The following is a 26,273-nucleotide window of genomic DNA, read 5'->3' as shown; positions in this document are numbered from 1 at the left end:
AAAATATACCCTGTGGAAGTTTTAGTAAATATTTCTAAAAACCTATATGTACAGATACTTTAAAAATACCTATTTGATTACAAGATGTGTTGGAAAAAATGCGTGGAGAAATTTAAACATTTCGTAAATTATTTTGAGTAGAAGCGAGAGATCACTGAAAATTCTACATTTTTCCATTTCTCTTTGAAAATAGGCAGATCTCTCAAAAAACCACTTCCTGACTCCCCAAATCTTCAATTTGTGTCTTTTAAGTTTTAGGTCTTAATCCAAAGAACCCTTTAAACTTTATCAATAGTATTTTCCTCATCTGCCACCAGGTGGCAGGTGGATCCACTTTTCGGAGCACCACCCCGACCCCGCCCTACCGGAAGCTGTCATGTAAAGGAGCCTCTCTGGCCACGCCCAGAGTTCAGCACCCTGGCCACGGACAGCGACACCGCCCAGTTCAGTCCCATGACTCGCTGCGGAGATTTTCACCTCACAAAGGAAATGGCCAATCCCAACTGGTTCCAGGGGCCGCGTGACTGGCTAATTTACAATGCCAGAGGTGGAGGTGGGTAGGAACCCCTTGTTTTGGGATTTTTAGCCTGGAGGAGGAACCGGCTGATTTTAAATAATACACCGTATTGCAAAATCCTGTGGTTGTTTTTCTCTCTACTCTCCGCAATCTCAGTGACTCGTAAATGCTGCCTTGCTGTACAGGGTACAGGGGCTAGATTACCCAACCTCCGCGTGTTGGTTTATTCCGACAAAATGCGTAAGACAGCAAAGGCGGTACAAAAGTCAGTGTGAGTTATGGCGGCCAATACCTCGGCTTGCACAAAAGCTTTCCTAAGACACCAGCATCAGGATGGAATACATTTTCTTTTTCTCTATTTCCAATTAATTAATCTCGGAAACACAAACAGCAGCTGATTTTTTTGTTGTCGTTCGCTTGAAATTACTATTTTAGGCAAAGATACTGATTGGAGTGAAGCACGAGTGTGTTCTCGAAGTAATGGTTTAGTTGTTATCTTCCAGTTGCTTAGCGACTAGTTAAACAAAAAGAGCCCTTATGGGTGGGGATTATTTGCGTTTTAGAACGGCAGAAACCAGGGGCAAATGAAAATGGGTTCAGGGACTAGCGTTTAGAATCAATCTAATTAAATCTCAGTGCTGGGGAAGTAGGCAGCGCTAAAGAGGAACAGTAGCCAGTTAAGGTTCACAAGTGGGTTAAATTAAGCCGAGTTTTTGTTGTAATTTTTCCGTATCATATGGATTGCTTTCTCATTCCTCGCTGTTTTGGCGGCGACAAATTCGGATCTTTAACCAGCAGAGGGCGAGTCGACTGCATTTTTCAGCCCTCAGACACTCCCTCTTCCTCCCTTCTCTGCCCCTGGGAAATTAATTTACTAAGCACTTCAAATACAGACGAAGCTGAGGAAGGTGTTGTGGAAGGCGAGCAGCGCGCACGACTTGGCAGAGTGCCCGCCCTGTCAGCCTTGGATATGTGGCTGCACCGCACTCCTGACGACACGGATCTCCTTGCTTGGGGCTGCAGAGGGGATTGCAGGGGTTGTTGCGGTAGGAGGCGGGGATGAAAAGCACCCCCATCCCCAGACGCTGTAGATATTTAGGATCACTAGCTTCAAAGAACTGAGAAGGCTAGAGGTAGCCTAATAAAATGAATGTAAACCATGAAGGTGGGAAAGAGGAAAGAAACCGTTTACGTCTCAGGGCCAATACTCAGTGAGCTGGAACAATAACCAAAAGACAGGGACTCTGCTCTGGCTTTGCCTCTCTGGGAAGAAAAATTGGAGAATGAGGAGTAGGGAAAGGGAGAAGATGAGGGCAAAGACTAAAAGTTCGGCTGAGTCATCTTTAAAAGACAAGCAAAGCAAGCCAGCCCAAGGGAAGAGACAATGAAAGCAAGCCTGCCAGAATGCATTGCAGAGCAATAAAGCATGCTGTACAAAGATAATTTATTGTTGAGCGGAGCCCCCCTGATTCTGGAGGGGCATACCACTTGCTCCTGAGGGATGATTTACTTTGTAATGTAAGACTTTGCAGAATCCCCCTGGGCATGCAGCCAGAACTCCCATTAATTCAGCATGTCCTTTCTCCTTCACATATTTATATCTCAGAATTCATCTAACTCGGTTTCAAACTAGTAAAATTAATTTTTTCTGGAGGCATTAAACTAAATTTTATGCAGTATTGCATTTTCTCTCCTTCAGTCATTAAATTTCTGTAGTGCTTGTGTTTAAAGGACACCATTTTATTAATAAATTCAATTCATAAGATAGTATTATATTCCCTTGGAGTTGGTATTGGAGAGGACAAGGTAAGATATCTTAAGATAGATCAACACTTTTCAGAATGTATGATTTGACTCACAGTTTCATGACCAATTTTACAGATAAATTGCACTATCTTGGTGTTTTGCAGCACACCTGTGTTTCCCCTGTAAAAGAGCACTTGTAAATTTCCCCTGTAAAAGAGCACTTGTAAATTTCCAATGCATACACCAAAATTTATTCATGTTGTTTCAAGATCCAAACAAGTGCCTAGTATTGGCTAATATAATCTCCCCATAGAAACAAGAATTATCTTTTTAAAACCTAAGTACTAAGTCAGTGAGCAGGCACTTAATGAAAGAGAATATCCAAATAGCCAATAAGCATATGAAAAGGTTTACAACATCCTTAACTGTTAAAGAAATGGAAATTTAAGCCACAACGAAAAGCCTGTATCCATCCAAGAGCATGGCTAAATAAATAAATAATAAAAGTTGACATTTTCAAGCCTTAGAAAGGATGAAGCAGCTCCAACTATCATACAGTACTGGTGGAGTGTAAATTGTTACAATCACTCTGGAAAGCTGGCATCATTTACTAAAGTTCAATAAAACATACCCGTAGATCTGCTCTCTTAGGTATACATCCAATAGAAATGCTTACGTGTATGTACAAAAAGACATAGACAAGAATGTTCATCATAGCTCAAACCTGGAAGCAATCCAAATGGACCTCAATAGTTTAATGGATAAAGATGTTGTCGTTGCCGTATACAGAAACATACACAGCAATGACAATTTTTTTAAAACTACTACATGCAACAGTATGTATCAGCCTCACAGACATAATGCAATGTTTAGCAGGAAAAAAATCAGAAACAAATTTTTGTATGATTCTATTAATTTAAAGCTCAATAATTGTATAAACTACCCTAAGGTGATTAAAGTGAGGATAGTGGTTGCTTCGATGGAGATAAAGACTGGAATGGGGAATGAGGGAGACTTCAGGATTTGGTAATATTCTATTTCTTGACATGAATGTATTCACTGCAAAAATCTATTAAACTGCACACTATGATTTGTGCATGTTAAGTATGGTATATTGCAATAAAAATATACTAAAAAAATTTTACTGATACGAATATTTGTATGTATTTGTGGAGTACATGTGATATTTTGTTTAAAAGACATAAGACAGATTATGTTGCACCCATGCTTAAAACAATTCAATGTCTTCCCATTGCATTGAGTGTAAAATCTAGATTCCTTAATAAAGGAAATGCATAACAATTTCATGCCTACATGCCTCTGCATAAACAAATCCTATCTAAATTTCCAATCTTATTAACCACTTCCTCCCTCAATCACCACACTTCAATTGCTCTGACCTTCCAACAGTTCCTAGAACATTAATCAATCTCTTTTCAGTCTTGGGGTCCTTGAGCTTGCTGTTTTCTTTACCTGGAGTGGGTTATCACCAGCTCTTTGCATGACATGTTCCTTCTAATATGTCAACTCAGATTAATGACATCTCTTTAAAGAAGCTTTCCTTGACTCTCATCTAAAATCTCTGAGTTATTTTTCTATTTGCTGCTGTGATGAATTGTCACAATGTTAATTTCCCCTTGCTATGTAATATATTCACCGGTGTCAGGACTAGGATGTAGGCATCTTTGAGGGGGACATTATTCGACCTGCCACAGTGCACTTCTTTTATTGATTATAACATTATGCTTATTTCGGTAGAGCGCTAATCACAATTTTAAATAATTATATATATATATATATTTGTTTACTTGTTCACTGTCTAACTTCTCCACTCTAATGTAAATTCTAGTGAGACAGAGACCCTATCTGTCCTGTTCTCTTCTGTTTTCCTGGTGCTTAGCACGATACCTGGCACATTATAGGGGTTCAGTAGGTATTTGTGGAAATAATAAGTAAATTATTAAAGTTTAGCCTCTGCTTTGATACGTAACAGCCCTGTTTGCTTTTTATCGTTCTTGCTCATATAAAAATATATATTATGTCTCGGCAGTAGAGAAATTTCTGAAGAGATATTAGCATAGATGTTTTTCAACTTCTCCATCATACTAACTCACTATAAAAAATCATGCCTACAGATATAGGCCCATATATGTCATATAGGCTCATATCTGTAAATTGATTGTAAAAATTTACAATCCACCATATATAGCTTCATATATGTATATACATATATCTTCATAATATAACTTTATGTTTTATTGGCGTTAAAAGGGTAGTTCATAAATTGCCACTTCATGGAAAATAGCACATCACAGGACTCATGCAGCTGAAGCAAAAATAATCTAGAATAAAGAGTTAGAATTTGTTACAGTCACATGAGAAAAAATATGGCACATGGGGCTCTAAGTATGATCCTATGATGTAGCTAGGAAAACAGTTGTCTGTCATCAAATAATCATTGCTTATTTCTCTTTTGCCAGGTTGTAATACCAGATACCAGAAAATTTAAAATACTTGTTAATTTATTCATTTATTCAGCAGATATTTATTGAGCACCTATGAAGTGCCAGACACTAGACTCTGGGCATATAGCATGAATAATATATGGTATGCATTATTAGGGAACCCCTGCCTTTAGGGAGCCCATAAATAGATACACAATATTATATGAAATAGTGGCAAACGTTATAAAGGAGAAGGGGGATGATGAGAAACCAATTAAGGGTTTTGAATGGAGATTTGATTTACATTATGAAAAGATAAGTCTGGCTGTTATATGGGTAGAAGAAGGGAAATTCATTAGAAGGTCATGGCAATAATGCAGGCCAAAGATAATGGTGATTTGTACAAGGGTGGGGGTGCTGAAGTTTAAAAAATTGGTTGGGTTTGGGACATTTTTTTTTAATTGGCATGATTTCATGATGGATTTAATGGAAAATGAAATAATTAAAAAAGAATGCTCTCTGTTTTCAATATCTTAGTGATTGGTGGTGTCATTACTAACATGGGGAAAGTTAGGGTTAGTTTTGGAATGGAAAAATCAACAATTTTATTTTGGACATGCTAAGTTTGAAATGCTTGTTAAACATCTAAGTCATATCAAGTGGGCAAATTAATATTTGGATCTGGGGACTTAGAGGAGATACCATATCTACAAATACGAATTTTAAAGTAAAGATTAGGAAAACTATAAAGCAATGAAATGAGGTCACCTGGAAAATTCACATAGATAGAGAAGATGGTGAATCCTAGCACACATCAGCTTTAGAGGTCTAGAAAATGGAAAGAAGCCAGCAAAGGAGACTGAAGGAGGGAATGACCAGTGTGGTAGGAGGAAATCCAGGAAAGAATGTCCCCTGAGAACCATGTGGAGAAACTGTTTGAAGAAGGAGGAAGGAAATACTGCTTTAGTTTAGTAAAATGAGTTTAGTAAAATAAGCCTTGAGATAGAAAGATGGAAACCTCTTGTGACCTTGGCAGAGCAGATTCAATGAAGTAGTAAAATAAAAACCTGATCTAATATGATAATCCATTATGAAAATATTACAAAGCTTGAGTTCATTGTAAATAATGCTACTCGAAGTAGAGGTCATATGAATTGCTAAGATTGATGGTCTATATGCATACAATTAATTAACTTCTAAATTCACAATTTCTTAGTATTAGCAGATCAAGGTATATAGATTGTTTTACTGTAATGATGGCTGCCTAAAGGGAATATTGAGTCATAATTTCTTCATAGCTCTGACGATACTATTTAATTCTATGGTTTGTAATAATGAAAATAATAGTTTTAAATTCTTCCCTTCTGAGATATTACCAATACCTACTCTGGGCCTCAAAATAATAGAAAAATAAGCTTTCTTGGTGAAGAGCTCTTTGTTGAACTTTCTATTTTTCTGAGGACTCCATGTGATGCACTGATGTTTGCAAAAGAGTTCTTTTATTACTTGCGTTTGTACCATGATGAGGCTGTTTCCAATAATTGTTGTAATTACTAGGTCTCCTAATCTTGCAAATTGTCCACTCTACAAAGCTCATGTCCATCTGATGGGCCCAGTAAAGGAGATTTAGAATGCTGTCACCCGAGCCAGCTCTTTTCCACAGCATTGTTCAATCAAGAGACTTCTCTTCTAAAGATTGTTTTTTACCTAACACTCAATCACCACTCTAGTCATTCAGTTACTAAATATTATTAGGCATCTCCTATGTTTGGCCTCTCCTAGAGTCAGAAAATGTAATGTCGAATGAGATGGATCCCATCCTAGCCTCACAAAACTTAGATCCTAAAGGGTAAGACAGACAAAAAAATTGTTACAATAAATATGTTACAGACCGCCAGGATAAGAATACAGCGTAATAGAAGAACTCAAAACTACAGATGGGAAATGAGAGGCTGGGAAAGGCTGGGCTCTGAAAGATGGAGAGTTATCTAAGCAAAGAGGAAGGAAAACAATTGCAAAAAGCTTGTGCAAAGATTTAGAAGCAATGAAAGGATAGTGCATTTGAAGAACACTGTGGGAAAGGGAATAAAATTTATCATTATTTTCCTGTCCTTTAGGGTGACTTGCCTTAATACTTCTTAGTGACCTTCAAACCACCTCAAAAATTGATTATTCATTGTCAGATTGTATTTTTTGCTTGTAAAGGCTATTTATTTTTGTGTAGTAATCAGTATTCATTAGCTAATAAATATTATGATAGTGCTTATCTGTATTAGCTAATATTTCTCTATTATATAATATATAAATTTTTAAAATATATAATATATAAATTATAAAAAATATTACATAATATATACATTATATATGTAAATTATAAAAATATATAATATATAAATTACAAAAATATTATATAATATATAATAATTAGAGAAATATTAGCTAATACAGATAAGCACTGTCATAAGGTGATAATCAATTTTAGTAATATTTTTGAAATTCTTTTCAGATAATTTTGGAACATTTTAAAAGTATTATTCTCTAACTCTTCCAAGATTGCCTAACCACTCCAATTGTTCATTAATTCATTCTCATGAGGCTCTAAGGGGTTTCTGTACAGATTGAGCATTTCCTCTTATTCCAATTGCATAATACGAATCATGATGAATATAATAATTTATCAAGAAATATTTAATAAGTGATGCTTTATTTCTAATATGCTCTGAGTATAACACTGAAAGAAATTCAATTTTTCTAAGATTTAATAAACTCAAGATAACACCTAACTGATGATTCATCCTCTTATTATTCCTGGAAATCTGGATGTGGAAGAGGTAAATGAAAATACATAATTAGGTGTTACGCAGAGTTTAAATTATAATATTTTTTTCTGTGCAAAAGAGATACTCGGTATAGTTTTAATTTTACATATAAGGAAACTGAAGGCCAGAAAAGTAGAATGTCCAATATTACACCTCAAGTTAGCAAAACAAAAAGTCCTGGAAATCAGATTCTGAATCAAGTCTAGTGCTTTTCTCATTATGGTAATATCTTTGTTCCTCATTTTTTCTTTTCTTTTTTTTGAGACAGGGTCTCACTCTGTTGCCCAGGTTGAAGTGCAATGGCACGATCATGGCTCAGCAGCCTAGAACTCCTGGGCTCAAGCGAACCTCCTGCCTCAGCCTCCAAAGTAGCTATGACTACAAGTGCCTGCCATCAGACCTGGTTATTTATTTTTTTCTTTTTTTTTTGGTAGAGACAAGGTCTCACTGTGTTGCCCAGGCTGGTCTTGAACTTCTGGCCTCAAGTGATCCTCCTGTCTTGGCCTCCCAAAGTGTTGGGATTATAGGCAGGAACTACCACACCTGGCCTCAAAGTGCTTTTGATCTTTAAAAGTTTGAGGGCCACTGCTTAGAAATCCATTTGTTTAGTCAATAAACAAATATTTATAGAGGACCTATGATATTTTAGGATTGTTCTAGGTATTGGGGATACAGCAGTGAATGATTGACAAAAATTTCTGCTTTCTGGGAACTGGAGAGATCATCAGACCACTGATACCAGCTGGGATATTTATAGGACTGGATACATTTGAATTTCAGGTATGTGCACATGTACATGTGTGTGTGTATTCCGTTTGTTTCATTTACATTTGAGTATATGAAGAAATAATTTCCATGCAATAAAACTCACTATTTTAAGGGGTACAGTCTGACAAGTTTTGACAAACATACATAGTCATTTAACTACCACCACAATAAAAATATAGAATATTTTCATTACCTCAAAAAGTTCTTTCATGCCTCTTTATAGTTAATCCTTTACCCCACCTGCAGCTTCTGATAAAACTGATCTGATTTCTATCCCTGTTTAAATGGAGTCACACAATAGGTACCTTTTGCAGCTAGCATTTTTCATTTAGCATAATGCTTTGAGATTCGTCCACCTTATTGCATGTATCAGTAGTTGGTTCGTATCCATTCATCTCCAATGTTCAGTAATTGAACTTCAGTTTTTGCATCCTAACTGAGCACAAAGACCAGGTGAAAAGATTTCGAATCAACTAGTGTAGGAAGTCTAGTAGGAGATTCTCCTTCATCAAAGGAGAGACCCTGAGATGAATACAACTTAGTGTTAAGTGAACTAGATATGACTTCCACCCAGGGACTACCAAAAAACCCTAACTGAAAAACCTGACTGTTCCCGAGACTAACTAACTGTAGGGGCAGGATGGTGGGGAATAGGGATCACCACTAGGGATCTGGAACCACTTGTGGCTTTCATGTAGGTTTTTTTTTTCTTAATTGAAATATTGTATCTTATTTTTTAAATTTTTAATTTTTGTGGGTACACAGCAGGTATATTATTTATTCTCATGTAGTTTTGAAGCTTGTATTCACTAGACATGGATAATTGGGAAACAGAAACAAAACTTCAAGTTGAAAATATAATTTTATGTTGGTCTCAAACTTGTAGTACCCCTGGAGCCTGAACAAAGCAAGTACAAATTATCTCTAGAATAATCCATCTTTAACCCAGGCTTCAAATAATTTCTAAATATAGAATTCTAAGGAAAGTGAGCGATTTACCATAAAAAACCAATGTAACAAGATACTAGATTGAGATCCAGCAGAAATAAAAACAACTGAAGCAGGCATACGGTGACTTCAGATAATGAAATTATTGAATACAATATAAAAAGATTATATTTAATATAAAGAAATAAAAGACGAGTTTGAAAATAAGCAGAGGGAAAACATCATGAGGAATGAGCAAGCATATTTGGATGAAGAACATATAAAACTTCTACAAATACAAAAATGTAATAAAAGTTTAAAATTCAGTTAGTAGGTTTAAGAACAAATCAGACATGAATGAAAAAGAATAATAGACTAGAAGACAGGCAGACTGTAGGAAAGAGAGAAAAAAGATAGAGATTATAAAAAGAGTTTAAAAGACATAGAAAATGGAGTGAAATGATAAACACAGGTATAATTCCAGTCTCTGAAGGATAAAAGAGGAGTAGAAGCAATATTTAAAGACATAATTAATTAGAATTTTTCATAATACCAAATCACAAAATCAGAAACCAAATGAATCTCATATAAGATAAAAACAAATAAACACATACGTATAGCATAGTATAATTGCAGGACAGTGAAAATGAGAAAGATTGTCTTAAAATAGATATAAAAGAGAGATTTAAAGTAGTGACAGACTTCAGCACCATAGGAAAGGTAAATTGTTTTAAAAATTAAAAAAATAGGATGGACGCTGTGGCTCATACCTGTAATCCCAACACTTTGGGAGGCCGAGGTGGGTGGATCGCTTGAGGTCAGGAGTTCAAGACCAGCCTGGCCAACATGATGAAACCCCGTTCTCTACCAAAAATACGAAGATTAGCCAGGTGTGGTGGCCAGTGCCTGTAAACCCAGCTACTTGGAAGGCTAAGGCAGGAGAATCGTTTGAGCCTGGGAGGTGGAGGTTGCAGTGAGCAGAGATTGCACTGCTGAACTCCAGCCTGGGTGACAGAGTGAGACTTTGTCTCAAAAATAAATAAATAGTAAATAAAGTAGTGACAGACTGAGAATGAACTCAGCAGCAAAAGAGGAACGTGAAGACAATGGAATGATATTGTCAATGTTCTGATATAAAATAAAGTTAATCTAGAATTCAAAGCCTAGCATAAACATGGAGAAACCCCGTCTCTACTAAAAATACAAAATTAGCCGGGCGTGGTGGTGCATGCCTGTAATCCCAGTTATTTGAGAGCCTGAGGCAGGAAAATCACCTGAACCCGGGAGGCGGAGATTGCCGTGAGCCGAGATCGCGCCATCGCACTCCAGCCTGGGCAATAAGAGCCAAACTCCATCTCAAAAAAAAAAAAAATTCTCAAAAGCAAATATGAAATAAAGACATTTTCAGACCCCAAAAAACGAGTTTGCCACCAACAGACCATACACTAAAGCAATTCTAAAGATTACACTTCAGGCAGTATCTCCTTTTTAAGACTGAATAATATCCCATGGCATATATTTGTATCACCATTTCTTTCTTTGTTCATCAGCCAGTGGATAATTTAGTTGTTTCCATACTTTGGCTCTGTGAGTAATGCTGCAATGAACATGGGAGTGCAGATATCTCTATGAGGTTATGATTTTATTTTCTTTAGGTATACATCCAGGAGAAGAATTGCTGGGTCATATGGTAGTTCTATTTTTAATTTTTTGAGGAACATCCATACCATTTTCTTTATGGCTATACCAATTTACATTCCCACCAACAGTGTACAAGTGTCCCTTTTTCTCTAAATTCTTACCAACACTTGCTGTCTCTTGTCTATTTGATAATAGCCATCCTAAGAAGGAGATACTGCCATTTACAGCAACATGGATGAAACTGTGGGATATTACGCTAAGTGAAATAAGCTAGACACAGAAGGAGAAATACTGCATGATCTCACTTAAATGGAGAATCCAGAAAAAAGTCAAATACAGGGTGGGCACGGTGGCTCACACCTGTAATCTCAACACTTTGGGAGGCCAAGGTGGGCAGATCATCTGAGGTGGGGAGTTCAAGACCAGCCTGGCCAACATAGTGAAACCCTGTCTCTACCAAAAAACTACAAAAATTAGCCAGGCGTGGTTGCGGGCGCCTATAATCTCAGCTAATTGGGAGGCTGAGGCAGGAGAATCACTTGAACCTGGGAAGCTGAGGTTGCAGTGAGCTGAGATCACACCACTGCACTCCAGCTTGGGCGACAGAGCGAGACTCTGTCTTAAATAAATAAATAAATAAATAAATAAATAAATAAATAAATAAATAAAAAATAAATAAATAAATAAATAAATAAATAAATAAATAAATAAATAAAACATAAAGAAAATGTCATCATGATTATGTAGGAGAATGTTGTATTCTTAGGAAGTGTATACTGCTTTATTTAGCAGTGATATGTCGTGTCTAAAACATACTTTGAAATGGTACACCAAAAATTACACAGAGAGGAAGGAAGAGAGTGAAGGATGGAAAGGGAGAGAGGGAAGGAAAGGTTAAGGGAGAGAGAAAGACAGGAGTAAATGTGGCCAATGTTAAATGGCGAATCTTGATGAAAGAAGTATAGAGGTTTATTTTACTATTCTGTCGACTTTTCTATAGGTTTGAACTTTTTAAAAAAAATAAAATTGAGCACTGCAATGATCTTTTCAGGCCAAGTACTAATTTCTAAAATGAAGAATCGTGGTTTCAAATGAAGTCATTTGAACCTACAGCCAAGTAGCTATGAGTACTAATTGTTTAAATATAATTATCTTAAAACTTGGGCCGGTTGCAGTGGCTCACACCTGTAATCCCAGCACTTCAGGAGGCTCAGGCAGGTGGATCACTTGAGGCCAGGAGTTCAAGACCAGCTTGGCCAACATGGCGAAACCTCATCTCTACTAAAAATACAAAAATAAGCCAGACATGGTGGCGTGCACCCATAATCCCAGCTACTCGGGAGTCTGAGGCATGAGAATCACTTCAACCCGGGAGGTAGAAGTTGCAGTAAGCCAAGATTACACCACTGCACTCCAGCCTGGGCAACAGAGCAAGACTCTGTCTCAAAAATATAATATAATATAATGTAATAATTTTAAAACTATAAAACAGAAATTAGAGGAGGAATTGGAGATAGTATAGGGAACACTTTCAAGGAATTTTTTGCATAAAGAAGAGAGAAATGTGCAGTAGCTGGAGGGAAAAACGAGGTCAATAAATAGTTATTTTAAGATGTGAGAAATAATAACATGCTTGTATGGTGATGGGAAAGATCCAGTAGGAAAGAGAAAATTGATAATACGGTGGTGGTAGAAAACAATGTCCTTGAGTACATGACACAGAGAGTTCATCTAGCAGTCATAGAACATAACATAGAGTACAAGAGAACAAAGGCAGGTCAGTAGGTCAACGAGATAAGAACTTATGGGCAGCTCCTCTGATCACTTCATTTATTAAATTTATTCGAAGTTAGATGCTCTACTGATGGAGGAGTGGGAGGAGTGCTGAAAGTTGGAAAGAGATCAGAACTTAGGAATCGGTCAAGGTAGGATGGATGCAGATGAGAGAGTAAACGGGCTAGGAAAATACTATATAATTGCCAGACGACATTAAGGGCCATTTGAGATTTGTAATCACAAATATAAAATGAGAACAGCTAGCAATATTGTGATGTTTTTCTCCTGCTACATTAACATATGTGAATACAAGCCTGATGTGGGCAAAGTTTTAGGTTTACAAGTCTTTGAATTTATAAATCTGGTTTTTGATTTATGAAGCTTCGGATTTTTATAAGCAAGTATATTAAAGTGAGGGAGGATCATGGATTTTAAGGTATATAAAATGGAGTGATTATAATGATTGACCACAGACTTTTCACTGGATAAAAAGAATTAGGACATGAAGGTGGTAGGGATGATGAAAAGATGGTAGGACTAATAGATTTTATGTATTGGAATGGTTGACATTATTTTCGAAGTTAGGGTCTTAGAGGGAGTAAGCTGGGAAAATTGTAGGGGGCAATTAGAAAGTTTGATGCTTGAAATTGATACTTAGAAATTAGGAAAGTGTTGCAGTCACTGATAACATAAAGATATTTGACCTTAGATGGGAGTAGGTAGCTGAGGTCAGTAGAATACTGGGTAATTCAAGGAGAGAAGGTCAAGGAATGGAGAAGGTAGGCTGTTAGAAGAAATATCTATGTGGATATTGAAATCACCAAGTATTATGTTTAGAATAGCACTGGAGAAGATGATGAACCAGCAGTTAAAATCATCAAGAAACGACAGTGAGTGACATGGGATCAGGAGATGACTGCTACAAGGAGAGGTAGTGGGTGTTAAAATTTGGCGACATGAGATTCTAAGCTGAATGTTGTTAGGCAGAAGGGAGGTAGGGAGATCTGGAAGTGGCAAGGTGGGTGGCAAGGTAGGGTGATATGGAAGTGGCAAGTGGTAGGGTGATCTGGAAGGAGCAGGGAAGATAATTTCTCACTTCTAGGCCCAATGGGATAAAGGCTAAGAAAAAATCACAGCTACATTTTGAGAAGAATAATGGAAATAATCTCCTTAGGGAGAACCGGTGTTCAGTTTAAAAAAAGAAAGCAAATTTTTAGAAAAGAGGCTGTGGACATAGGGAATTTTGCTAATGACTGACCACAGGGCATAATACAAAGGCTTCAGGAGTTAAGGAAAGATAGAAATAGTGTAAAAAAAATCTACAGAACAACATGGGATTCACTCTCTGAGTGAAAGGAGATGGTCGGGGAGTTCTGAACTTTTGGAAACTGGCATAAACCATGACCTTAATGTTGATGGTCACATGGTGATGGTAAGGCTATAAGTTGAGGGTGAAGGATTTGGATCGTGTCACAAATATACCGAATTCTGGGGCTCTCGCTTAGCTAAAACTGATGTTTTCCTTTAAGCCCAGGGCCACATAGAGACTGTGTTTGACATGTGCCAATGCAGATACGGAGACCAGAGACAAGGGCATTTGCTGTCTGGTGTGAGTTTCTTTCCATCTGTCTTGGATATTATCCATAAATGGAGGAATCAAGTTTCTGGCTTTGTACCCTTTTTGAAAACAAATCCATTCCTGAAGCCCATGCTTCTCAGATGATCAGAATATTGGGATGATAGTTGTGCTGCTGATGCTGCTAGCTCTCACATGGGGCAGTGGCCTGAGAAAACCAAAGGGCAATAAGCATGACTAAAATTTAGCACTGAGCTGAAGAATATTCATGTTTTCCTGTGGCTAGGATGGGTACTCTTGAAATATGGAAAGTTCAGTTAGAACCTCCCAAATGAATTTTTTTTTAAGTTTAAAAATTCGCTACTTTTTATCACCAAGATCAGAAACACAATGGCCTAATCAGTAACTGGACATTTTGAAGCAGCCTAATATTTAAGAGGAAATTAAAAGTAAGCCTTGCTTACTATCAGTGTTAAAAATCACAAATAGACACACACATACTGAGTCACTGTAATAATTCTCTGGTCTTAGTTCACTGAGTCTCTGCAGATTCAATTTGGCATCAAATAACAGCCCATTCTTCTCTGCCACATTGGTCATTTGGAGCTGATGAGGAGACAGATAGCACTTTGGCTGCACAGAAGAAAGAAGTGCTCTAAGGTAACATTTTGTTTTGAAAGAAGTCTGGAGATGTAAGTTTGTCCACCTGTTTTTATAAACAACACTTACGAAAATTGGAGACTTTCACCATAATATCTTTTCTTAAACCAACTTAATTTATTAAGGGTTAAGATACTTGAATTTGCCTTTGGTTATGTCCCTAACACCTAAAGCTCATCAAATTATTCTTACCTACAATTTCCTCATCTATGCAAGTGAAAAATAAAACTGCCTGAAAGCATTAAAAGGGACTTCTGAGTCATTGCTGATTTGAAACCAGGGCGCTTCAACTTTAACCTTCAAGATAAGCATGTTCACATCTTCAATTCCAGGCCTTGGCTAACACGCAAGACAAGCAAACTCCTCTCAGAAGAGACCTCACTTACACAAAGAAGGCAGCCAGAGGCAGATGCCAAATTCAAAGTGGGACCTTGTAAGTAACGGTTACAAAATGGATTAGGTTCCTAGAAGGACATGATATATGGACCAAGAGGGATGAACAACCTTTTGTTAAATAACATGCTAAGATGATGACAGGAATTTAGTTCACCTTGATACCAATTCACCTAAAGTCAATTCTCCCGATTCCAATTTACCCTAATTAATTCATCTAAAATTATCATTTTCTAGAGCAGTGGTTCTCAATCCTAGCTATGCATTAAGTGATTCTAACCTGGGGAATTTTTCAAAACAATGCCCAGGCCACAACCCCAGAGACTCTGATTTATTTGGCTTGTAGTAGAGCCCAGACATTGTCAGATAAAGTGTAAGACATCAGTTAGATGTAAATTTTAGAGAAAACAAATAATATTTTCATATAAGTATGTCCCAAATATTGTATAGGAGATATTGCACGAGACATACTTAAACTAAAAAGTTATTTGCTATTTATTTGAAATTAAAATTTAAATGGACATCTTATGTTTTCATTTGTTAAATCTGGCAACTGTATCTATAACTCTAGGTTTAGCCAGGACTAATAACCACTGCTCTAGTGTATATAGGTCTTATAAACTGGACTGGGTTTATTAAATGTTTTCCAAATAATTTTTCTTTTTTTTGAGACAGGGTCTTACTCTCTCACTCAGTCTGGAGTGCAGTGGCGGGATCTTGGCTGACTGCAACCTCTGCCTCCCAGGTTCATGCAATTCTTGTGCCTCAGCCTCCCGAGTAGCTGGGATTACAGGTGCGGGCCACCACGCCCAGCTAATTTATGTATTTCCAGTAGAGAGAGTTTTTGCCATGTTTCCCAGGCTGGTCTTGAACTCCTGGCCTCAAGTGATCCACCCGCCTTGGCCTCTCAAAGTGCTGGGATTATAGGCATGAGCCACCGCGCCCAGGAAATGTTGTGTTTTTTGTTTTTTTAAAGTATACTTTTCCCATTTCTAGGCAGTCGAATTCATTTTTAGGCTGTTAGTTTCTAAAGACTCAAACGTGTTTTATTTTTATATTTCTAATAAAGATTTCTAATATAAATATTTATAATATATTAGGTATGTAATAAATATTTATAATATATAATATATTTTGATTTATCTTATTTAACCCTTTTGAGCATTTACTTCTTTTTGGCCATTTGCTATTATTTTATATTTCTTTGTGCTTTTTCTTATTAATTTGTAGGAATTACTTATATGTATAGAAATTAGTCCTCTTTTATGATATAAATAACAATATATTTTGCCTTTTGACTTAGTTCATGGTGATTTTTTAGTGCAATTTTTAAAATTATATATGCAAAATAAGTATTTTCTCTTCTATAACTTCTTAGTATTCTGTTATTCTTATAAAATCTTTCCCCACTTTGAGATTTTTTTTTAAATTCACCCATTTTGTGGCAGAGGCTATAACTCCAATATTCTGCCCTCTTTAGATAGAGAATGCTTATTTCTAATGGGTCACATCCTTGCATCAGGTTGTGACCATGTGAGCACATAATTTTTGTTGTCTTTTTTTGGCCAGTGAGAAATAAACAGAAATGTTGGGTGGTAATTCTGGGAAACCTTAAAAGACTTCCTTCTCTTGTTCCTGCTCCTGAAACAGCTGGAGATCTAGCAGCCATATTGAACTACGAGAGACCTTGCCAATGTTCCAGGCTAAAGGGGCAGAATAGAAGATATGATCCTAGATCCTTAATATCACAGTAAAGCTACCTCCACAGCCCCGACTCCCTATGTCCAGGCTTCTTTTTATGAGAGGAATATAATTGCTATCATATTTAAGTCACTTTTATTTTGAATCTTTTATAAATACGCTAACCTAAACTAATCCTAACTGCTGCACCACTTTGCTCTTAATAGTTATATTATTTCTCTCTCTCTCTCTTTCTCTCTCTGTCTCCTGGTGTATGTGTTTTACTTCATCTTGAATTTATTTTGGCATATAATTTTTTTCAATATTTTATTGTAGTAAAATATACATAATATTAACCATCTAACCATTTTTAAATGTATAGTTCAGTAGTATTAAAGGTACGTATTATGTTGTACAGTCGTTACCACCATTCATCCATAACTCTTTTCATCCTGTGAAACTAAAACTCTGTACCCATTAAACAATAATTCCCTATTCCTTTCTCCCCACAGTTACTGGCAACAACCATTCTTTGTCTCCATGACATTGACTTCTTTAATATTTCATACAAGTAGAATCATACAGTATTTGTCTTTCTGTGACTGGCTTATTTCAGTTAGCATGATGCCCTCGAGGTTCATTCATGTTGTAGCATGTGCTAGAATTGCCTTCCTTTTCTAAAGTTGCATTATAGTCCATTGTATGTATATGACATTTGTTTTTCCATTCATCCATTGATGGACACTTGGGTTGCTTCTACATTTAAGCTATTGTGAATAATGCTGCTATTAACATGGGTTTACAGATGTCTCTTTAAGACCTTGCTTTCAATTATTTTTGGTATATACCCAAAAGTGGAATTATTGGGTCCTACAGTAATTCCGTTTTTAATTTTTTGAGGATTGGTCATATTGTTTTCCACTGCGACTGCACCATTTTACATTCCCATCAGTGGTGCACAAGGCTTACAATTTCTCCATACCCTCACTAACACGTTATTTTCTGTTTTGTTTTGATGGTAGATATCCACAAAACAAATGGCTACCATCAAAAGGATATGTGGTAGCCAACCACGTCCTGGGTGTGAGATGGTACTTCATTGTAGTTTTAATTTGCATTTCCCTGATCATTAGTGATGTTGAGCATCTTTTCATGTGCTTATTGGCCATTTGTGTATCTTCTTTGGAGAAATGTCTAGTCAAGTCCTTCACATTTTTTTTTAAGACAGAGCCTGGCTCTACAGCCCAGGCTGGAGTGCAGTGGCACGATCTTGGTTCACTGCAACCTCTGCCTCCCAGGCTCAAGCCATGCTCCTACCTCAGCCTCCCGAGTAGCTAGGACCACAGGTGTGCACCACCACGCTCAGCTAATTTTTGTATTTTTTAGTAGAGATGAGGTTTTGCCATGTTCCCCAGGCTGGACTTGAACTCCTGAGCTCGAGCAGTCTGCCTGCCTCAGCTTCCCAAAGTGCCACGATTGCAGGCATGAGCCATCACTCCCAACCTTCATTTTTGAATTGGGCTGTCTGTTTTTTGTTGTTGAATTTTTGGTGTTTTTCTATATATTCTGAAGGTGTATATCCTTTTATAAAGTAACACATGCTAATTTTAAAAGACACAAAAATGCATATAATCAGAAAGAAGATACAGACTTTGTACCACTACTTAAAAATATACATTAAGAATTTTGATATATTTCCTTCTAGTGTTTTTTTCTTTATTTTCTTTTCCTTTCTTCTTCTTTTTTTTCTTTTTTCTTTTTTTTTTTCCTTGAGACAGGGTCTCACTCTGTCAACCAGGCTGGAGTGGGGTTGTGCAATCATAGCTCAATACAACCTTGAATTCCTGGGCTCAAGGGATCCTCCCCTCTCAACCTTCTAAGTAGCTGAGACTACAGGGATACACCACCATGCCCAGCTAATTAAAAAAATTTTTTTTTAGAAATGGGGTCTCACTATGTTGCCCAGGTTGGTCTCAAACTTCTCAAGCGATCCTCCTGACTTGGCCTCCCAAAGTGCTAGGATTACAAGCATTAGCCACCATGTCTGGCCCAGTCTTTTTTCTTTGTATTTTACTTTATATAGCAAAGTACTTGGTTCATAATAATTGCTAAAAAGTATTGGTTGAATAATTGAAGTATGTATATTCTTTTACATGTTGATTTTTGCCTTTTAAGGACAACTTCATTAGTAGTTGGAGCATAGGTTCATAACCATTATTATATCATTACTAATAAAAATATAACGAAGATATTAGTGCATATGGCTTTGTCTAAATGTAATTTCCAGGAATGGAGAAAACACTTTAAACATCTTTAATGCTTTGGGTACACAATGACACAGTGTTGAATTTTGATGGTCATTAATAAATAATATTCCTCTTTGTGGCCAATATTTAAAGCAATAGAGGTATGAAACATAGAAGAAGGCAAATGGAGACTAAAATATCCTATTTATCACTAATAAATCTCATGTTAGAAATATATTTGTATCTCCAGGCAAATAGGCATCTTCTACAGACCTGCAGAATTAAACCCAGGGCAGGCCTCCCTGTCACACCAGCGGGAGTAGAGCAGGGGCTCCGTGTGAAGAGTTTGATCCAAGAGGAAGAAAAGAGAACAGGAATGATTTATGCATGCCCAGTGTACCCTTTCAGTTCACTTACCAGGTAAATATTTTCCCCGAAAAAAGAGGGATCCGGTATAGAAAGGCTAGAAACATCAAGTCATCAGAGCTCCCCAAGAATGGAAAAAGGAGTGGAAAGTGTTACTGCACATCTTTATAAGAACTAAAAATTGGAATTTTTAAAACTTCTTAATAATGTAATAAGTAACAAATGGTATCTAATTGTTTCAAGTTTCTACTTTTGATTACTCATGAAGTTGAACAGTTGAACATTTTCCTCAACATTTAAAAATTGGTTGGTGAATCATCTGTTCATATGTCTTGGAGCTTGAGTATTTTTCTTATCAATTTGTATGATTTCTTTATATAATTCAAATAGTCTTTTATTGTACTTTCTGTTAATATTTTTGGCAATGTTTTGCCCTTTAATTTTGGGATATAAAATAAATTTATGCAATCAAATCTATTCCATTATTTGTGCTTTAATTTATTGCCTTTAAGCTTAGAAAATCCTTCTCCCCATGACGGACATGCACTTTTGTTTTACTCTAGTTCTTTATGGTTTAATGTATATTTATTTTTTTAATCCAACTGATATTTTTGGGTTTTGTATAGTATGGGTAAATATTCTTTTGTCTGCCTACAACCTACCTGCATTTCTAAGTTTTCTCCTTTTAGCCCTCTGCGTTCTCACTGACTCCATAGACGAGCAAAGAGACAGGGAAAGAAGTGAAAAAGAAATAAAAATTATGTGATTTTTGTTTTCTTAATTAGGAGGGAACAGTCATTTCTGCAAGCAATCAAGTTTCTGTAGACACTTTTCCTTTCTCTGATCAGTAGCCTAAGATGCACATGATTTCTTTCTTTTTCTTTCTTTCTTTTTTTCTTTTTTTCTTTCTCTTTCTTTCTTTTTCTTTTTCTTTCTTTTTCTTTTCTTTTCTCTTTTTTTTTTTTTTTTTAAGATGGAGTTTCACTCTTGTTGCCCAGGCTGGAGTGCAATGGCATGATCTCGACTCACTGCAACCTCTGCCTTCCGGGTTCAAGCAATTCTCCTGCCTCAGCCTCCCAAGTAGCTGGGATTACAGGCGCCCACCACCATTCCTGGCTAATTTTTTGTATTTTTAGTAGAGAAGGGGTTTCATCATGTTGGCCAGGCTAGTCTGGAACTCCTGACCTCAGGTGATCCACCTGCTTTGGCCTCCCAAAGTGCTGGGATTACAGGCATGAGCCACCGCACCCAGCCAACATATGTTTTCTTACAATAAAAGTAACTTTGAAAGTATCCAGTATAAACTCTAAAAATGGAAGAGAAAAAATTATCAACTTACTTTTAAGGCATACAAATATACTCAGAAAAGAGTAAACTTATGTTTTCATGTGGCCCATACGAAATGCCTTGAATTGGAAAAATTAAATTGTTACCTAATTAAACATTAAGTCAATTTTAATTTTTTAATTGTTGATTTTCTTAGTTGTTATTGGGAATTTCAACCATAACCTGACTCTCACTGGAGATGAGCAGATTACAAAGACACTTAATAAGGATAGTATGGGAAGAAGGTGAAGAAAAAGAATCATAAAGAGAGAAAAAATGGTGAAATGGGTAGAAAGAATCAGTGTGGAACAGAAAGAGTATGGGAAAGAGGATAAATTGGGGAACTGGGAGGAGAAGGAAAGAGAAGAAAGAGAAAGAAACAGAAATTGATCCTCAATTACTCAAAATGGGCTCAGGTGCCATACTGTCAACTTTTAAAAAATGGCTTACATTTATTTAGTGCTTCCCCTGAGCCTGACCCTGATCTAAGCTCTTTATAGATACTAATCATTTCAACTCAATTATCTTTTCTTTATACAGTTAGATGTTAGTGTCAAAATTTACTTTGTTGGTATTATTAACATGCATTACCAAATCTTTCAATAGATCTAAGACTCCGTAAAGCAAGCTTGAGGTCTGCTATGTGGGGAGTTAATCATACTTCTATTAAGGTACCCAGGAAACTAAAAACAATGACATGTTGGCTCCTTTTCCAAAAAGTATGGATGGCAAAATCTTGCACCCTCCTATTTGGCCATTATGAGGACTGAAGCGGAGAGCTCTAGAGCCAAGGCATTTGGCCTACTGTACTTGATAGTTTCTAAGCTCCTGATCCAGCAAGCCCTCTGGGACACAGGCCTAATGCACTATGTTCCTTTTACTGAAATGTCAAGTCTGCGTTTATTACAGTAATTATCCATTGCATGAATATATGGACTGAACATTGATTCTGAGATCACACATTGTAATATATCTAATATATCCACTGGGCCAAATAACACTATCAATTTTTCACACTGTTTTAAAGCCAAATTTGCTGCTCAGATACTTAAAGGCACCTTGTATTCTGGTAAATAGTTGACACCATAAGTCCGATCAGTCAAATCATAATCTTTTGATGGAAGAGATGGAAAAAAGGTACATTTTTATGGTAAAGAAATGCAAATTAAATCATAATCCTTGATTATCATGTTTTCAAAGATGAGAAAGATTCTTAAGATCCAGTGTTGGGCAAGGTGTAGAAGAAATTCTCATAAACTTTTGGCAAGAGTATACTGCATTATCAGAGACCAATTTTGAAATATATATGAGAAGTTTAATGTATATATTTTATACTTAGGAATTCTACTTTTTGAAAGTTATCCTGAGGTAATAACTGGACTTACATGCCAAATGTGGTAAAAGACTATTCATGGTAGTAAAAATTTGAAAAAATCTTTATTGTCTATTAATGGAGAACTAGTTAAACAAATTATACTATAGCTATGTCATGAAATACTAGTACAAATAATTAAATGGATTTATATTTATGTGGAAAAAAAGCAAGTTACAGAAAGTAAGACCAGTATGATCCTTTAAAAACTATATACATATTTACAGAAAAATGCATCTTCTCCCTCTTGATGCTGTCTTGTATGCAAAGGGAACTTGGAGTCACACCCTTAACTTTTCCATACCCCTTTATTCACCCTCCTTCAGGAGGTTTTAGGGACTTATTTGATTGGCAACTTGGGTAAGAATAAATGGTTAATACTTGGCTCAGCACTGCCTCTTTTCCTCCTGGAATTAAGCTTTCTGCTGGGAATAATAGTTATTTTCTGTTCAACACTGTCTTTCTTGCCAGACACTGGGGTTAAAAATTTGACTAATTCTGAGGTTCATCTAGCAGTCCCATTTGGCACTCACACTAATCTACATTCTCTAACATCTTTATTATTAATAAAAGGAATATTTTTGATTTATGATGCCATTCTTTTGTCTTATTTATCAGTTAATTCAGTACCCTGGACAAGAGAGAAAGCTGCTATTTATTGGGTCCTTTCAAGCACAGTTACAAATGCATGAAAAAAGGAATGGAGGAATAGATGCCAAACTCTTAATGGTGCCTCTCAGGAGATACTTCACTTGCTACTTTCCAAATTCTGGACATATGTACATTTTATTTTTTAAAAAAATAAAAGCTTGTTTTACTTTTAGGATCAATAAAGGGAAATCAATATTGATATTTCATCTTGAATAAAAAGATTAATAAAATATATATAACAATGAAATACTACGCTCTATATAAAATTAACATGACCTCCCTAAATTGTACTACTTTTGGCTCTCAAACATATAATGAAATGAGTATTGTCATTCACTCCTGGTGACCTCTAGTTGTGCAGTAGAGTGGTAACAGGAGAATGGCTGCCTTGTCATTGACTAGCTGTCTAACACTGAATGAGTCATTCCCCTTTCTGTGAGCCTCAATTTTCTCATTTGTTAAATAAGTTTCCTTGGGGCCCTAAGTTTCTAAGATTCTATACACTGATGTTTAGTATACTAACAGTATCTGGGGAATATCAGCTATCATCAAGCTATTAAAGTTGTCTCTAAGTATGTGATCTCCTTTTTTCTGAGAATTCTCCTTCCTACCCACAGTCCTCTGGCCCATGGCTGATGGGCTACCTGACTCAAGGTGATCCAGTGAGTTTTTCCTTGCAGGAAGAAGTTAGAACTAGGAATTAGAAACAGAACGTATGTGGCCGGGTGCGGTGGCTCACGCCTGTAATCCCAGCACTTTGGGAGGCTAAGGCAGGCGGATCACAAGGTCAAGAGTTTGAGACCAGCCTGGCCAATATTGTGAAACCTTGTCTCTACTAAAAATACAAAAATTAGCCAGGCGTGGTGGTGGGCGCCTGTAGTCCCAGCTACTCGGGAGGCTGAGGTAGGAGAATCACTTGAATCCAAGAGGAGGAGGTTGCAGTGAGCTGAGATTGCGCCATTGCACTCCAGACTGGGTGAGAGCAAGACTCCGTCTCAAAAAAAAAAAAAAAAAAAAAAAGAAAAGAAAGAAAAGAAAAAAGAAACAGAACATAGATTTTTATGGGCCACTAGAACCTAGTGTGTATAAATTTGGAAGCTGTGGCAAAGAGAAGGAGAGGGAGCTGATCTGTAGAGACAGGGAAGAATGAAACAGATTAAGAGAGATGATTAGAGAAGATAAATTTAAAAAGGAATTTTTCTGGCTTCCTAGTTACTGGTTCTGGTCCCTTCTGGAGGCCTAACCTTACTCCCATTTTTAGTTTCAATGAAACAGATTTGTGTCCTTATAATAAATCATCCTTTTTAGCTTAAACTAGACAGTGTTGGTTTAACTCACAACCCAAGAATCTATTTTAAAGTGCACATCTCTGTCAGCAAAAATGGTCTCATTCCATAGCCCCTTGGCCCTATCATTCCAAATCTATGCAAAGAAAGTACCTGAATGATCCTAATTTTATTTGTTTAGCCTGTGCAAGGCTTCCTCCCCATCCTATAAGCATCCCCAGGAAAAATCCAGCACTGCCTATCCCAGCTACTGATCCCAAGTATATGGACCACCCACCTATGTCCTAGAATGACTTACCAGATATCTGGTTGGGCTCTAAGCTAGCATACCACTGTGAAAAGTGTGAAAGGAAGGATAGGACTTCCAGACTTCAAGATTTCTGAAAAATTGATCATAGGCTTGAGGAGGACCAAGAGGAAGGTGATCTGGAAAGCTACAGCAATTGGGAAGAAATGTGTGCTGTGTCTGATGAATTCCATCAGCCATAGAGAATGGAATAAACCTGATTTAGGAATGCAGTTCTTTCTTTTTTCTTTCTTTCTTTCTTTTTTCTTTCTTTCTTTCTTTTTTTTTCTTTGAGACAGTGGATTGCTCTGTAACCCAGGCTGGAGTACAGTGATGTGACTGATTATAGCTCACTGTAATCTCAAGCTCCTGGGCTCAAGCAATCCTCCTGCCTCAGCCTCCGAAAGTGTTGGGATTACAGGCATTAGCCAGTGAACCCAGACTGGAATTATGTCTTGAAAGGCTGATTTAAGGGATAAAATAGTATCAATAATTTCATAAGGAAGATTTCCTGAAGTTTATAGCCAGATGGTTTTGTAACTGAGATTTTTTAAATACATGAATGGCTGCCTTGATTTTTGGCTGCCTTGGATTCATTACTTGATAAGCAATTTGTTTTTCTTAAAATGAAATAAGTTCCACTGGTACAAAGTAAATATGTCTACCCTCAGGTAACATGTAACAACCTAGAAAAAAGTTAGACTGCTTTCTACCCGATGTTCAACCAGATTATATTAAAATATCACAGGTCTAAGCAAGTATTTGAATTGTCTTTGAGACTTCCTCTTTCATACATACATTTCAATCTGTTATTGAATGGAGAAGTCTTTGGATGAAATGAAGCTCCCATGAAATTATTCTGGATAAGTAAATGAAGACATATCTTTCTAACATTTTTCTGTTTTTCTTGTGAATGTCTGTCTCTGTTTTTCACCATTCATCTACAAATAGAGCCACAATTCATCGTTGAATACTAGAAATGAGTGAGTTCCAGTAAAGGAATGTGTGTGGAGGGAGTCACATATAGTTCATAATAGTCTTCCAAACATCCTTTTTGTAATATATCTAGACCAGGTTTTATAAAGCTCAGGTGCTAAATTTATCATTGCGAACAAGTGTATTTTTGGTTTTGAGTAGCAAAAATATGGAAAAATTAAATGCATTATGACATTATGATCTGGCCATTATGTGGAATTTATACAGGAATTAAAAAGAGTGATGTAGGGTTGAACTGAAAAAAATCTTCATGTTATTGTAAATTAAAAAAAAAAACTACAGGGCAACAAGCATGACATAATTTTATTTTTATATAAAAAAGAAAACAGGCTGGGCGCAGTGGCTCATGCCTGTAATCCTAGCACTTTGGGAGGCCGAGGCGGGCAGATCACCTGAGGTCAGGAGTTCGAGACCAGCCTGGCCAACATGGTGAAACCCTGTCTCTACTAAAAATACAAAAGAAATTATCTGGGCCTGGTGGCACACGCCTGTAGTCCTAGCTACTTGGGAAGCTGAGGCAGGAGAAAATCACTTGAACCCGGGAGGCACAGGTTGCAGTGAGCTGAGATCGCACCACTGCACTCTAGCCTAGGCAACAGAGTGAGATCCTGTCTCAAAGAAAAAAAAAGGAAAACAATTATTTTTAAAACTATGTGTATGTGATATAAATGTGTGTGTATAGAGAAAAATGCAGAGAAACACATTTGAAATTGTTAAAATTGGATACCCATGTGGGAGAGAATTGAAAGAAGATGGTGAGGAAATTAATAATTTTTCTTTATATATCTCTGGTTTAT

The 26,273-nt window shown here is 36.6% G+C and overlaps 1 long non-coding RNA gene across 1 annotated transcript; it reads left to right on the top strand.

Moving 5' to 3' along the window:
- The first annotated feature begins 436 nt into the window (after window positions 1-436).
- Window positions 437-22,971, top strand: LOC131383705 (uncharacterized). Its single transcript, XR_009213942.1, has 5 exons — window positions 437-553; window positions 14,746-14,874; window positions 15,207-15,307; window positions 19,444-19,613; window positions 22,876-22,971. It is a non-coding gene; the product is annotated as an uncharacterized LOC131383705 (long non-coding RNA).
- Window positions 22,972-26,273: the final 3,302 nt, after the last annotated feature.

Source organism: Hylobates moloch, unplaced genomic scaffold (assembly GCF_009828535.3).
Source record: "Hylobates moloch isolate HMO894 unplaced genomic scaffold, HMol_V3 SCAFFOLD_6, whole genome shotgun sequence".
NCBI lineage: Eukaryota > Metazoa > Chordata > Mammalia > Primates > Hylobatidae > Hylobates > Hylobates moloch.
Note: the sequence above shows the minus strand (reverse complement) of the source record. Positions and strands in the feature narration are given on the sequence as shown.